General features: G+C 50.6%; 1 long non-coding RNA gene across 1 annotated transcript; it reads right to left on the bottom strand.

Moving 5' to 3' along the window:
• Positions 1 to 7,502: 7,502 nt before the first annotated feature.
• Positions 7,503 to 11,224, bottom strand: LOC119468951. Its single transcript, XR_005197760.1, has 2 exons — positions 11,016 to 11,224; positions 7,503 to 7,847 (listed from the first exon to the last, which is right to left on the bottom strand). It is a non-coding gene; the product is annotated as an uncharacterized LOC119468951 (long non-coding RNA).
• Positions 11,225 to 14,767: the final 3,543 nt, after the last annotated feature.

Raw genomic sequence — 14,767 nt, 5'->3', positions numbered from 1 at the left:
TAGTAGAGACGGGGTTCCACCATGTTGACCAGGATGGTCTCGATCTCTTGACCTCATGATCCACCCGCCTCGGCCTCCCAAAGTGCTGGGATTACAGGCTTGAGCCACCGCGCCCGGCCTCAGATAAACTCTTTCAACCAACTGCCACTCAGAAAATCTTTGAATCCACCTATGACCTGGAAGCCTCCTGAGGCTGCGTCCCAGGTAAGTTCTTAACCTCGGCAAAATGAACTTCTAAACTGATTGCGACTTGTCTCAGATGCTTTCGGTTTACACATACAATGGAATGTCATTCGACTTTAAAAAGGAGAAAATTCGGACACATGCTACAACATCGCTTAACCTTGAGGACTTTGTGCTAAGTGAAATAAGCCAGTCACAAAAGAACAAATAGTAAATGTGTAATTCCACTTATATGAGGTACCAGATTCATAGAGACGGAGAGTCGAACAGTAATTGTCAGGGGCTGGGGGAGGGCGGGACAGGGAGTTACTGTTTAATGGGTACAGAGTTTCTGTTTGGGAAGATGAAAAACGCTCTGGAGCTGCATGGTGGTGACGGTCTCACAACCGTGTTAATGCACTTAGTGCCACGGAACTATACACATAAACAAGATTAAGATGGTAAATGTTGGGATCGGGCACTGTGGCTCAAGCCTGTAATCCCAGCACTTTGGGAAGCCAAGGCAGGTGGATCACTGGAAGTCAGGAGTTTAACACCAGCCTGGCCAACATGGCAAAACCCCGTCTCTACTAAAATCACAAAATCAGCCAGGTGTGGTGGCATGTGCCTGTAATCTCAGCTGCTAGGGAGGCTGAGGCAGGAGAATCACTTGAACCCAGGAGGCGGAGGTTGCAGTGAGCAGAGATGGAGCCACTGCACTCCAGCCTGGCCGGCAGAGTAAGACTCCGTCTCAAAACAAACAAACAAACAAAATGGTGAATATTGTATGATGCATATTTCACCACAATTGAAAGCATACATTGATTTTAATTAATTTTAGCCCAGTAATCTCTCAATATCACATTGTTTTGGTGCTGCTCTATGCAGATTGTTCAACACGATACAAAACATGAGTGGAAAAGATCAATCTTGCTGACATTTACTTGGGCTTAATTCAGGGCTGAAGGGCCTTGCTATTTTGGTCTTGTGCAAACTGCCACCGTCCAGCTGCTGACTGGATGCCCTCACTGCAGGCAAAGCACCAGGATTTCTTCTAATGCCACGCGTAGTCCCAAGTGGGACGCTGGTGGCCTTGTAGTAAGCTGTGACAGGACTGCACACGGATCTCCGCTTGTTGGCTGGCATCGCTGGCCCCGTGCTGTGAGGTGAAGGGACTCTTTGCTTTGACTCAGCTCAGTCTCCCAATACAAAAGGACTAGTGTAAGGCCGGACGCCTCATCGGGAGCCCGGACAGCCACCCAGCTCTGCACTCAGCACCCGGCTCTGCACTCAGCACCCGGCTCTGCACTCAGCACCCAGTTGTGCACCCAGCCCTCCAGTCGGGAATTCCGGCTGATGCAACCCTAACCAAATCTTGCACCAAAAAACCCGCCCGCCAACCCGCCAACCAATAGCGGCCCCATCCTGCTCCCGCAGAGCCAATCAGAGCGCCCTGCTGTTGCTCGTTCCTCCCAGCCACAAAAACCCCACGCCCCGGGAAGTCAGCGCGACTTCTCTGGCCCCTTTCCCGGACCATAGAACCTCGCCGGGAGCTGAATAAACTGGCGTTTAATTTTCTTTTTTTTTTGAGACGGAGTTTCACTCATGTTACCCAGGCTGGAGTGCAATGGCGCGATCTCGGCTCACCGCAACCTCCGCCTCCTGGGTTCAGGCAATTCTCCTGCCTCAGCCTCCTGAGTAGCTGGGATTACAGGCACGCACCACCATGCGCAGCTCATTTTTTGTATTTTTAGTAGAGACGGGGTTTCACCATGTTGACCAGGATGGTCTCGATCTCTTGACCTCGTGATCCACCCGCCTCGGCTTCCCAAAGTGCTGGGATTACAGGCTTGAGCCACCGCGCCCGGCTTAATTTTCTTATACTGGCCTCAGTTTCCTCATTTTAAACTCGGCAATAACCCTTACAACTAGGTGTGCTTGCTGTGCTTTTGAAAGGACCAGAAAAATCTGCTTCCTTCACCCACTGGGAGCCGTCTATTCTATTTGACTTTTGTTTGCAGGAGTAAAACAGACACTTGAAAACAAACCAGGAAAGGAGGAATGGGGAGCTGGTGCCGGCTGGCAACGCTGAATCGGCGCTCGGCAGGAGGTCCGTTCAGAGCAGAAACCCTAACCCCGCACTTTCCTCACCCTGAAATCACAAACAACCCCTTGGCCAGGGTCCTAATGAGCTTCTGACAAGCACAACCTGCCCTTCTGACACAGAAAACACAATTAGACATGCACAAGTGGCCCGTGAAATGCCAGGCCGGGCACTCGAGCACTCTACGAATGCCACCCCCTGCACCCCGGGCCTTCTCAGGAAAACATTGTTTGGGCTCGTTAGGGCTGGTAATGACCAATAACACAGAGAGAACACTGTGTTTTTGTTTCAGGCCTTTGGCCAGAGCAGTGAGAGAGGGGTGTGTGTCTGTGTGTGTGTTTAGTGATGGTAGTGGGGTGACATCTATTTTCATTTTTTCCATCATAAAGGAATTGAAGTCCTACAGCATGTCAGCAACATCGACATTTCAGGGTGAAAGAAACAAGTAAAACGAGATGTTAGGCAAGTCACCAGCTCCTGGGGCCTCGGTCTTCTCATCTGTAAAATGAGGATAATAATAGAAACCACCTTCCGCGTTGTGATTGAGTGAGCTGTCGCAGTTAAAGCACTCAGCCCCAGGCCTGGAACATGGTGAGGACTCATGAAACGCTGGCTATTAGTTTAAAAACAAGCCTTATGCATTTTAGTCCATTTATGGAGCTGCTTTTGAATATCTGCTTGTAAACACCCATATGAAGCTGGCTGTGAAACCACGGAAAACACAGTCTTTACGCTCACAGAGCTTGAGGACAACCAGGGTGACAAGAAAACCATCCCGGCAGGGCCAGCTCAATGCGGGTGTGGAGACAGCGGTGGCTTGCTTCAGGTCTGTTTGCTTCTTCCAATTTCTGTTAGCTTGTTCCTTCGGTGGTGGAGGAAGGGCAGTTTCTGCAGGCTGCAGACAGCAGGGTATGGATCACTGGTCTGGCCAGGCTTTCATCAAGTGAAATCTGCTCTTCGTGTGTTTGTTACTGCCACAAAAGCACATGATTTTCAAGGGATAAGTTGTCAGGATGTTTTTAATTACGATGATGAAATTCCAGCTGAAGTTAACTTAAGCAAAAATAAACGAGCAGAATTCCCAAAAGGGTGTTTACTTTCTTACACAATTTCAGAGAAGAAAGATGAGTGTCTTGCCAGCTTCAGTCATAGCTGGGCCCAGGCGGCCAAATCTCTCTTTCTCTTCTTTCTTCATTGTCTGACAGCTTCAGGCATACACAGTAAACCCTCAGCTCAGGATTTCAGAGCCAGAGAGAACCTCCTCTTGGACCAACAACTCTAGGTAGGGAAATGGGGCACCACAGCTGGCCAGACATGCCCCCAAAGCCAGGGGATAGATTGACCAGCAGCTCCACAGGCCCCACGTGGGGCAGGAGGGATACAAGGCTCACAAACTCTATCAGTGAGCCTCTGGGGATAGAAAGCGTAAGCAGGCGCCAAGCATTCCAGGTAGGCGGCGAATGCAGCCTTCCTCCTTGCATCTCACCCAGCTGTGCTTAAAATGGCTTGTCTGGCACACTGAGGGGTCAGCCTACTTCCTTGCGTTCAAAAAGTGAAGTTTCTAACTCTTTGTTCTTGAATCAAACCCAGTGAGTGAAGACTGAGCATTCCAGATGGGCCAATCATGCAGCAGCATGATGGCAGTTCTGAGATGCTGCCCAGTGAGCCCCAATAGTCACATCCTGGGGTGTCCCCTCTCACTGAGTAGGACCCATCTGGCAACCAGTAGGACTGCAGAAATGATGTCCAAGGCTAGGTCATAAAAGACATGGTTCCTGCCTTGCTCTCCTTGAATCACTCATTCGGGAACAGTCAGCTGCCATGTTGTAAGGACACTCAAGCAGGCCTGTGGAGGAGTCCACGTGGTGGGAAACTGAGGCCTCCCACCAACAGCCAGCACCAACCTGCCAGGCATGTGGGTGCACCAGCTCAGAGGTAAATCCTCCAGTCCCAGTTGAGCCTCCAATGACACAGCCCCAGGTGACACCCTGACTACAACCCCATGCAATCCCTGAGCCAGAACCAGCCAGCTAAGCCACTCCTGAATTCCTGACCCACAGAAACTATGAAATAATAAATGTTCATTGTTGTTTGAAGCCTCTAAGTTTTGGGGTCATTTGTTACACAGCAGTAGAAATCGGACACAGGCATACTATGATCGCTTCCTCCCTTCCCAGGGACAGAGTCACTTTGGAAAGCTTCCTTGGATCATTTTCAAAGCACTTCTCAATAGTTCTCTAAGTTCTTGTTACAAAGTTTCAGTTTCGCAAATGCACTCACACTGATATCACAGGCTGCTCAGAACCTCAACAGACAGTTGCCAATCAAAGAAAATCAGGTTTACACTGCATTTACTTCCCTCTCCTGTACAAGGTATGGAGATAGTCGAAATTCTAACAGGAAGGATGCCTTCAAAGATCTGCCAGTCTCCCTCCTTGTTACTGCAAGTGGCGTGTGGTATCACACACTATCACAATTCTGCAGAGTCACTGATGACATGTGGCAGGAGGCCCCTGGGTCCTGAAGCCCCGTGAAGTCCTCCGGGTGGTCTTCTGGCAGAAGTAACATCTCCCTGGGAGATGAGCTAGAATTCAAGGAAGGTCTGATCCCAGCCTGCTTACATCAAGGGAGGACTCGGGGAAAAGGCAGATCTTGAGCATACCCTTCCATGCCCCTCTCCCCTGGGGTGACTGGGACATACCCCACACATTCCCCACCTGGTTCCAAAGCTGTTTCCCTACTCCTCCTACAAGCCCTCAGTCATGTAGGTTTCAACACCTGGGCCCCTCCCACAGAAAGCTTCCTGCTGGGTGCTTTTCTGGTCCTGTGTCATTGCTGGCACGTGCTCCTTCTCTCTCCCAGGATCCAAACATTATCATTCTGCAGTAGTAGCTCAGAGTACTCCATCTCCTTGCCCTCTCATCGTTGAACTCCAATCCTGGAAAGAAAGCCACACAAGCTAGTGGTCCTCAGTGTACCAGCCAGGACTCTGCAAGTGACAGAAAGCCCTGTGCTCAGGCTCCAGCCCAGCCTCAGGTCTCTGCCTCCTGCTGTGGCTCTGGCCCCTCCGCATGTGGGATTTGTATGGGTTGGTCCCCAGCGGCCGTGTGAGGCAAGGCAGGGCAGGGCAACATGACCCACAACACCCCGGAGCCATGTGGTCTCGGGGACAGGCACCTTCCCAAAGGGCTGGGGAGACTCACCGGAAAACCAACAGTAGTTCACATCCATTAGACACACCCTCGATGTTCACTTGCTACATCAGGTCCCACCTGCCTCTGCAGAGGAATTTTAGACTCCTCAAGGTCAGGGTATACTTTACTCCTCCTAGCAGAGAGTAATGGTCCCCTCATCCTGCCCCTGCCTGCATACCCTCTGTGACAAGACGCTCACTACTTCCAGAAGTAATTCCTTGTGTGGAGCTGGTTTCTGCCCCTCTGTGACTGCCACCATTGGGCCAGTTCTGCCTAATAGCAAAGAACACTGCTCACCAATTGCCACGTTTCTTCCCTCCTTTCCTTCCCTTTTGCCCATAAGTCACCAATGGATGAACTGGACCCATGGGCAATGTCTGTGGATGACGCTATGTCTGTCCTTCCACAGGGCATGGGGCTCCGCCACCCTGAATCGGGCACACGCCTACTTTGGGGAAAGTCCTGCATCTCGTTTTCTCTTGCCTAAAATAGCTACTTCCTTTTTGGGGGAGGCAGGGTGGTGGGGAGCAATGAAGGGGATGAAGTAAGTCGTTCACAGATGCCTGGTTTGGAATCCTTCCTGGAAAAGTCAGCGTTTGCATCAGCCAAACGGGAGGCAAGGCGCTTCTGGCTGCTCATTAACCAAAGCAAACAGAGTGGTGGGGAAAGTCAAAGCCTCAGCCAACCACAAGCAAACACGTCAAGTATCCTCTGTGGAGCTGACTTTCTTCTAAAGGAATGTGTAGTTATTTACAGATAATATCAAATCCATTTCATGTCAGATCAGGATGACGGACAGCCAGAGGCTGCTGGGGTCACATTAAATGGCGCTTTTATGGTAATAAATTGTTTCCTTTTCACGGTTGCATGAGCAATCTCAAGTTTTATTTTGAGGTGTCAACTGCCCTCAGGGACACCTTCCGCAGGTGGGATCTCGGGTCCTGGCCACCCTAAGTGAGAAGACAGACCCTGGCTGAGTCACTCAGCTGTGGTGGCATCACCCCTGTCCCTGCCCTGCTCCTCAGCCCCATGCAGGCCGGCAGGGGAGCCCTCCTCTCCCTGACAGGGTCTCCATTTCTTCCTCTCACACTGTCCATTGGTAAGAGTGGCTTGCATTTGCCACAGTGCTGAGGGCTCTCAGTCTTCACAGCTGAGGAAACAACACGATTTATTGGGAGCCACTTAAAATAACCAGTTCTCCAGCTGGTCTCGCTGCCCCTGTGCTGGTGGCCCTGCTGATGCGGGGCCTGGCTAGAGAGAGGTGGGCCTCATGTGCCCTCACCTGGGCCATCCCCACCATGCGGTGAGGTTGGGTTACATCCAGCCAGGAGGCAGCTTGCAGGGCCGTGTGGCTTGTCGGAGGACCCAAGGGGGAACTTATCAGAGGGCTAGAGAGAGAGGGGGCTAAGCAGTGGTATGTGAGAGGAAGGGGGCTAGGACAGTCTAGATGCTTCCTGAAAGGTCACAGATCTATTGAAATTCCCAGCCAAACTTCAGGATTGGGAAGCACCCTTCTTAGGAGCAGGCTAGGGATCAGGCCAGCTTGGCTCATCCCTGGCCTACAGGCCTTGCTCCCGAGCACAGGGCAGGGGCTGCCAGCCCTGGTTGAGAATGGTCTGAAAGCTGCCTGGAGAGAACGGGCCTCTGGATCAGGATCACGAGGGTGGGACCTGGATAGATCCCATAGTCACCAGACGTGTTACTCAGAGGGAGGTTCCTGGCCAGCAGCTCTGTTAGCATCACCTGGGAGCCTGTAGCAAACGCAGAATCTTGAGCTCTGCCCAGACCTACTCCATCAGAATCTCCATGGTAAATGATCCCCGCTGACCCAGGCTGGGGTTCGAGGAACACGGCCCTGCCAAATCTGAAATCCAGAGCTAGGCCGAAGTACACCATCAAAATGCTGACTCTAAGTTAAATGCAGAAGCATCCTTTGAGCAAAGGTGGTGGAGTGGGCTTAACTATGACCCTCTCAGAAGATGTCCATGTCTCAGAAACACAGAAAGTGACCTTATTTGGAAACAGGGTCTTTGCAGATATAATTAAAAATCTTGAGGTGAAATCATCCTGAAGTAGCCAAGGGGGTCCTAAATCCAATGGCAAGTGTCCTTGTCGGAGACACAGGCAAGAAGACCACGTGAAGACAGAGACAGAGATCGGAGTGGTGGGGCCGCAAGCCAAGAAACACCTGGAGCCACCAGAAGCTGGAGGAGGGAGGAAGGATCCTCCCCTCAAGCTTCAGAGTGCACACCCCTGCAGAAACCTTGCCTTTGGACTTCTGGCCTCCAGAACAGTGAGACGATACATTTGTGGTGTTATAAGCCAGCAAGTTTGTGGTAATGATCGTGGCAACCACAGGAAACTAAAATAGATGGCCTTTTCAGAATCTGCAGAGGAAAGAAAAGCATAACCAAAGTGACCTAAGAAAAAGGTGATGACCTCACCAGTCCCCAGTCACAGGAATCTTAGCTTTGTTCCCAGAATTAGCTGACTTCCTCCACCCAATTTCCTTATTCCTTTTTAATGCTCCACAAAACCCAAGGACAGTCAAGACCTAGGGCACCTGGCCCTGCATGGCTGGCTGACCACCAGACCGTCAAAAGTTGCCAGAACAGCTCCTTCATGCTCCCAAACATGACCATTTTATTTACTCCTAACTCCACCTTGTTTGGGAATTATTTAAAGCAGTTTCGATGGATTGAAACTGAGCCATATTTTAACTGCTTAAATGCCTCTTAAAAACAGACTTCATGAGCTCAATTGGCTCAAGAAACAACAAAAAAAAGGAAATAAAAGAAAAAAGATAAAAACATGTCAACAAGTCCTTTGGCAAGTGATCCCACGATGGCTTCATTTTCTGGGCTTAGATGGCGCTAGATGAGGTTAATTTAAAACGAGGTATACCGGTACTAGATTCGAATGAACAGAAACTCTGAAGGCTCCGGGGGCTATTGGATAGCGAGATCGTTTCCCTTTTAGAACGTTTTCAGGATTCAAAGATAAAGATTCAGGGCAGGGCTTCTCAACTCTGACTCACGCTAGAATGACTTGCGGAGCTTAAAAAGAACAGCCACGTTCCAGACTCTCCCCACATAAGGTGATTCAGAATCTGGGTGGGTAGCGCCCACCCTGGGGCTCCATAGAACCCCCGAGCCAGACCCTGCACCCAGCTCCTCACTGCCCCCCACAGGCCGCACGGTGTAGCGCGGTCACGTGCCCAGGGCTGGCCAATCAGATGTGCTCACGCTGGGCTCAGCTGTGAAGGGGCAGGCACCCTCCGGGATCCATTCAATGGCAATGTGTGGTCAGGGCTCCCAGGCAGCGCCGGGCGGACGGTGGTGGGATAAGCTGTGGGCCTGCACCCGGTCGTACAGATGAGGATACAGCTCAGAGGGACCAGGCGGCTTGCCCAGAGTCCCACAGCTAAGGACTGGCAGAGCTGAGATTTGAACCCAGCCCTCTGGCTGCACCACCTGCCACTTTTCCTCCCTGGAACCAGCTCCGTGCCTTAATGAGGGGCAGTGTTCTGGACTCTTGCTTTCAGGCCTAGCTCTCCGAGTCTCCCAGCGCAGCCGTGAGCAACCAGACATGCCTTCTGCTTTCTTTCAAAGTTAACTTTGTTACCGAAGTATCAGATACATGCAGAAAAGATCACAGATCCTAAGAGTGCAGCTCAGTGAATTTTGACAAAGCAAGCAGAGTCATGTCATCAGAACGCAGACCAAGAAACAGAACAGGGCCAGCACCCTAGAGACTCTCCGGGGGTCTCTCCTCCCAAACGTAACCACCGGCAGCTTTCTAGATTGGTTCTGCCCGTTCTTGAGCTTTGTAGTAGCAGCCTCATACAGTACACATTCATTTTGTGTCTGGCTTCTTTGACTCAGCATGGGTGAGAGTCATCCACGCTGCTGTATGTAGCTGAGGTTTCTCCATCCTCCGTGCTGTCTGGTGTGAAGGTCCGCACCTGGTCTACCTGTTGTCTTGTGAATGGGCATTTGATGTTTGAATGGTGCTGTTAGGAACATTCTATTCTTGTGCCTCTCTTTTGGCATCAATGTGTATCCAATATGCTCTTAAGAAATGCTTTTTTGGGCCAGGCGCAGTGGCTCACGCCTGTAATCCCAGCACTTTGGAAGGCCAAGGCGGGGGGATCACATGAAGTCAGGAGTTCGAGACCAGCCTGTCCAACATGGTGAAACCCTGTCTCTANTTTGAGACGTAGTCTTACTCAGGCTGGAGTGCAGTGGCACAATCTTGGCTCACTGCAATCTCTGCCTCCTGGATTCAAGCAATCCTCCTGCCTCAGCCTCCCAAGTAGCTGGGACTATAGGCATGCGCCACCACGCCCATATAATTTTTGTATTTTTTAGTAGAAAAAGTGTTTGTTTCACCATATTGGAGAGGCTGGTCTCGAACTCCTGACCTCATGATCCCCCCACCTTGGCCTCCCAAAGTGCTGGGATTACAGGTGTAAACTACCACACCCAGCTAGCAAAAACTCTAAGGTAGATCATCACGCAGTTATTATAGTTTTAACATGTAATTTATTTATTTTAAAAATTATTTTGACAAAATATTCCATACATACCAAAAACTATACAAAGTACAGCTATATAATGGATAAACTGTGGTATATTAACACAGTGGAACACTGATCAGCAACAGGGATGAATAAACCCAGTGATTTGCAACAAGGTTGAATCTCTGCCGGGCATGGTGGCTCATGCCTGTAATCCAAGCACCTTGAAGGCCAAGGCGGGGGGATCACCTGAGGTCCGGAGTTCAAGACCAGCCTGACCAACATGGTGAAACCTCGTCTTTTTTTTTTTTTTTGGAGTTCCGTTCTTGGTGCCCAGTGCGGAGTGCAATGGTGCGATCTCGGCTCACCGCAACCTCCGCCTCCTGGGTTCAGGCAATTCTCCTGCCTCAAAAATACAAAAGTTATCTGGGTGTGGTGGTGGGTGTCTGTAATCCCAGCTACTCGGGAGGCTGAGGCAGAAGAATCATTTGAGCCTGGGAGGCAGAGGTTGCAGTGAGCCGAGACTGCCTCTGCCCTCTGAACAACTAGTTCAGGGACACAAGTGCATCTCCGTCCCTTGGACCTGCCTCACGCCATACAGTGGTTTAACAGGTAATACCCGCCTCCTTGATGGAAATGGCTGGGGCAGGAGACTGAGCTGCTCAGGACTCCAGCCTGGGCAACAGAGTGAGACTTCATATTAAATTAAAAAAAAAAAAATGAGAGAGAGAGAAATGCTTTTTTTGCTAAAGTGAGCAGAGTTGGTTTATGTTGCTTACAGCCAAACACTTGGTTAATGCCATTTATAAGCACCACCATTACCCCTACTTTACAGAGGTGGAAACTGAGGTTCAGAGAGAGGGTCAGCCACAGCCCAGGCACAGCTGTGGCCTTAGTTCCAAGCCGTGTAACTGAAGAGTAGCAGAGCCGGATTTGATCAGAGCTGCCCTCTGAACAACTAGTTCAGGGACACAAGTGCATCTCCGTCCCTTGGACCTGCCTCACGCCATACAGTGGTTTAACAGGTAATACCCACCTCCTTGATGGAAATGGCTGGGGCAGGGGACTGAGCTGCACTGATGGTACTGTCCTGGGCAGGGCTTGGGATGTCGCCAGCATGCAGGAGCCCTGAGAAGAGGATTGGTCCCTTCCGAGAGCAATGAGGGAGAGGGAAGCCTCCTGGATTGCCACTGTGCCTGGCATCAGCCCTTCCAGAGGGAGGCTCCTCCCTGAGAGCAGGGCAGGTTCCTTTGGGAGGAAAGGGCAGGCTCCTTGGCTGGGCAGAGTGGTAGCACGGGCATTGCCGAAGCAGCCAGTGGAGATAGGGATCCCAGCCTTGAGATTCACCCTTTGCCTCCCACTGGAATCCTAAGTATGAAAATGATGCTTCCGACTGACCGTCTGGCAGCCCTGGTGAGGAGCTGTCCGCACCCACTCACTGCTGCAAATAGCACGGTGGCATATGGTGGCAGAAGGAAGGTCCAGAAGGAAGCTCTTCTGCAGAATGGCCCATGTGATGGGCTACTGCGTGACGCATTGGAGTGGGGATCGTTTCCTTGCAGCGGAGAAGTGGGTCAGAGGCCGGGGTTGTCACATGGGAGTCCCTCCTGGGGATGGGCCGCTGCCAGATCCCTCTGTAAACAGCATTTGAATCAGATTCACTGCTCCAGAAACTGGGGATCAGGGTCCCTGAAGCCAAGGAGCAGGCATGGGAGAGGCAAGAGGCGCTGGCAGCGTGTTTGACAGAATGCATGAATCTTGTTAAATGAGGGAGAAGCCAAGCTGGCGAGTATGGGCAAGTTAGACCTTCCTGGGTCACCCCCTGCGGGGGCTACAGGCCTCAGTGTGGTCTCTGACTTGCAGCAGCATCCAGGAACTTGTTAGACATACAGGTGACCAGAAGTTCCGTGGGGGGGGCAGCACTCTGGGTTTTGATATGGCAAGCATGTGATTCTGACACATGCTCAGGTTTGAAAGCCACTGGCATAGTGCAGTATGAAGTGGGTATGATCATCAATCCCATCTCACAGCTGAGGAGACAGAAGGTCTGAGCCAGTTTTACCCCACGTTACACAGCCAACAGGAAAGACTTAACAAAATCAGGTGCAGCTGTGAATAACAGAACTAGAACTCCAGAGCACCATGAACTAAACAAAATCATTTATTTTTCCTTCACGGTCCATGATAGCTGCAGAAGCTCCAGCCATTGTACCATTGTGTCCACGTCCTAGGCAACAAAAAAGAAGGGAAAGGGCCAGGTGCGGTGGCTCACGCCTATAATCCCAGCACCTTGGGAGGCTGAGGCAGGTGGATCATTTGAGGTCAGGAGTTCAAGACCAGCCTGGCCAACATGGTGAAACTCCGTCTCTACAAAAAATACAAAATTAGCCAAGCATGGTGGCATGCACCTATATTGCCAGCTACTCGGGAGGCTGAGGCAGAAGAATCACTTGAACCCGGGAGACGCAGGTTGCAGTGAGCTGAGATCACATCACTGCACTCCAGCCTAGACGACAGAGTGAGACTCTGTCTCAAAACAAAACCAAAAACAAACAAGGAAACAAGTAAAAGGAGGAAGGTCCCACTCTGTCCCTTTAGGGGCACTTCGTAACACTGTATATATGGCTTCAGCTTACATCTCATTGGCCACAGTTTAGTCAATTGCTTCACCTAGCAGCAAGAGCGGCTGGGAGAACGAAGTCTGGGTTCCGAGTGACCACGCGCACAGGTAGAACTTGGGGTTCTACTGCTGTAGAAGAACCTCAATGTTGGGGGATAAATAGGCAGTCTCTGCCGCAAGCGTGTACCTGAGAATCAACCCAGAGCTTCTAATTTCACCATCCGAAGTTATGTTTTTGTGTAAACATCTTTATCTTCCCCTTTTAGAAGTCCCACCGAAAGCAAGCCTTCTTAGAAGTCTTCTCCTTTCCTGCTGTATTCCCAGTGCCTAGAACAATGCCTGGCTTGTAGCGGTGATCTTTGTTTGCTATTGACATATAAAACTTTAAAAATTAAATTAAATACCTCATGTAAGAGAAGCTTGTTCAGGGTCTGGCACATAGAAGGTACTCAGAATGTGGTTGTTGCTACGTATGTAACACAGTGCTTCGCAGGGAAGCCCAGCTGGTCCCTAGCGACGTTTACCTCTTAGACCCTCAGTTCCACTGCCATCCCCTGCCTGCATGCAGAGACTTGCACACAAACCCTAGTTCCTGACCTGGGCCTTTCATTGGGCTTTAAGAATAATCAGTGCTGGCCAGGTGCAGTGGCTCACTCTGTAATCTCAGCACTCTGGAAGGCTGAGGTGGGTGGATCACTTGAGGTCAGGAGTTCGAGACCAGCCTGGGCAACATGGTGAAACCCTGTCTCCACCAAAAAAAAAAAAAAAATTAGCCAAGAGTGGTGGCATATGCCTGTAGTCCCCCAGCTACTTACAAGCCTGAGGCAAGAGAATCACTTGAACCCAGGAGGCAGAGGTTGCAGCAAGCAGAGATGACGCCACTGCACTCCAGCCGACAGATCAAGATTCTGGCTCAAAAAAATAAAAAGAAGAAGAACCAGCACTGTTCGATGGCGTCTGGAGAATGTAAGCCACAGCCCAGGTAAGCACTGATTGGGAGAGAAAATTCGTATCACCATGTCTTGTACGAGCCTGGAAATAGGCCTTGAGAACAAAGCTGGGTTCAGGCTGCCGTGATGGGGTGTCTGTCCTGGTGTTTGTCATTTGAGCTTTTCCTTTGTAGGTGCTGCCTCCATGGATTCCAGGGACTTGGTGCCCATACTTACGGCCCGTTGGGTGCCCGTCCCTTGTTGCCAATGCTAGGTTTGCGGTTGCCCCTGTTTTGCTTAACTGGGTCAGGCTGGATGGAGCTGGGAGGGCTGTTTGCGTTGGCTGCTTTTCCCTGTTGAATGCTGCATGCTAACGCAGCCTCCTAAATCCAATTTAACATAGATCTTGACATTTGGACCAAGGCAAGTGGGCCTTATTCAAATCCGAACGGTCTATTGCTGAACTGGGAAACAGACAATGGCTGATGGTGTGCTGTTCAGTTGCAACTGTCCTAATTACAGATAAACACTAATTTCACAGGATTTTTTAGAGTGGAGCAAATCTTTAGAAAGAAGTGTCCTCATTTAAAAACTACAGATCAAGAGGGCTGTGAGGGTTCGTTTTATTTACTGATAATGTGGACTGCGTCAATTCCTGAATCTCATTTGTTCGACCTCCCAGGGCTATTGTGAGGAGCAAAACGAAAATGAGGTAATGTTTGTGGAGGTCCCTGATGAAGAGCAAAGCAATCCACGCCCACGGTAGTGTTGTGCATTCAACGTCCTGCACCTTGCAGCTGCGTCCCACTGACGACGACCTCTTAGCTGTGAGTTCCAGGCCCTCTCCCCTCACTCCACGGCCCACTCCCCGTGGGTCCGTCACCACCATCTTCCAATTTCCTTGAATGTGGCTTCTCAACATTTGGGCTGAGGCTCAAATGTCACCTTGTTGAGGAAAAGGTGTCCAGTCTACTTGCATGGTGCTCTGCCCTGTGTCTTTCTGAGTTCTGAGTCCCATGAAATGATCTGATGTGTTAGCTGACTTGCTTTTCTTTCTCTTCTCCATGGGAGCACCAGCTCCCTGAGGGCAGAGACCTTGTCTGTCTTGTTCACACCGGCATCTCCTGCGGCCAGAACAATGTCTTGCACCTGGTAGGGATGGATATATGTTGACTGGGAGTTTGGCTTGGGGAGCAAAGGAGAAAGTGAAGTGTTAAGAAATTAGGGCATTTAGCATTA

The sequence above is a fragment of the Cebus imitator genome, unplaced genomic scaffold, assembly GCF_001604975.1.
Source record: "Cebus imitator isolate Cc_AM_T3 unplaced genomic scaffold, Cebus_imitator-1.0 Scaffold538, whole genome shotgun sequence".
Classification (NCBI taxonomy): domain Eukaryota; kingdom Metazoa; phylum Chordata; class Mammalia; order Primates; family Cebidae; genus Cebus; species Cebus imitator.
This window is presented reverse-complemented; position numbering and strand designations above follow the sequence as displayed.